This window comes from Patella vulgata, chromosome 3 (assembly GCF_932274485.2).
Source record: "Patella vulgata chromosome 3, xgPatVulg1.2, whole genome shotgun sequence".
NCBI classification, from domain to species: domain Eukaryota; kingdom Metazoa; phylum Mollusca; class Gastropoda; family Patellidae; genus Patella; species Patella vulgata.
In genome coordinates this window covers 64,055,843-64,057,351 of record NC_065881.2, presented here as the reverse complement: position 1 = coordinate 64,057,351, position 1,509 = coordinate 64,055,843, and positions in this window count along the sequence as shown.

The window sequence follows — 1,509 nt, the reverse complement described above, 5'->3', positions numbered from 1 at the left end:
ACGAAGAATTACAAGTCTGTATTTATAGTGTCTAATCACTCACATAACTTTTTGATGGGTTAATAAAAACACCCGCATTAAAATTTTATAAAATAAAGAGATTATGAGCATCGGAATTCTGCGCATAAATATATTTTCGGAAACTCCTCTTTTTCATTCAAGAAAGTTTCTGAAATAATCTTTATGTGTTTGTTTCTCTGCACGTGCTGGTTTATGCAATTTTTCGAATTTTCTAAGTAAAAGGAAAATATATATAAAATATTATTGATCATTTCTAAGTTGATTAACGATTACTAGTGTCTATAAAATATTGTTATCGAAATGTCTGATTTGATTTTAACACCTGTGATATGTTACAACTATTCATTTTCAAATTTTCAAACCTGCAACGTAATAACGGCGTTAGGCGTTTGATATATTTTCAGGTCTTTGAGTACAGGACGAGCATAACACCATACAGGCCAAGTCTGTTCCCAAATCCTGCTTCTGATCTGATATATATAACAGAGATTTGAGAGAGAAATGGGGTTTAACGTCCACGCGACACAAACTACGTCATTTCGGGACTAACATATGGTTTAATTTTATTTCAATAATTCGATTGCGCGTAGGGCTCTTTAGCAGTGGAAGGAAACCGGAGGACTAACATATGGTTCAGATTTTTAATTTCTTGCGCGTAGGGGTCTTTAGCAGTGGGAGGAAACTAGAGTTCCCGGAGATCTGATATACGTTTGTTGTTTATTGTTTGAAACGTCTGTGTACGTTGTGTCCTGTCCGTAGGTTTGTCCCACTACTTATAGTACTTATATTAAACAAAATGCCCACATTAAAACTTTGCTTTACACAGATATTTTTGAACAGTGCTATTGTCGGAATTCTGCCTGTTACGTGTAGCATTTCCATTTGACAAATCCAACACATTTAGTGTTTATATCATGTCAATAATATTCGCGGATAACAGACCAGAGTCAAACATGTCAGTTCACCCACTCTTCTGTACCATACACGGTCATTTCAAAACTAGTATGGGATAAAATCGTAGGTAAACCTACAAGGTGAAGCCAGTGACAGTACTCACTGGATCGAGCAATAGGCCAATACGGGGTGGTGAATGGGATGGGGTACGATTGGATGATGGTATGTTTAAAAACTCCGCGTTGTGAAAATTGACTCAGATTATAAGTAATATGATTGCTATATAATACTGTGAATTAATTGCATGAAATGAGATAATTGTTTAAAATGTATTAATATGCAAACGTTTGCGTGTAACCGCCCATGCGGATGTCCAAGGGTCGCATGTTTTTTAGTGGATTGCAGGTTTTAGTTTTTACAATCGGTTAGTTTTCTCTCCCAATCCCATCGACATCACACTTATTCAAGAAATTTTTCAGTATTCTTTTTTTTAAAAAAAAAAATACCCAGAAGATTGGTATTATTTTCGCCTAATAGATTTTGCCCTTTTCTCTTGTAACTCTCTTTCTCGATTTTTGTCCTAAGAGACGTAAA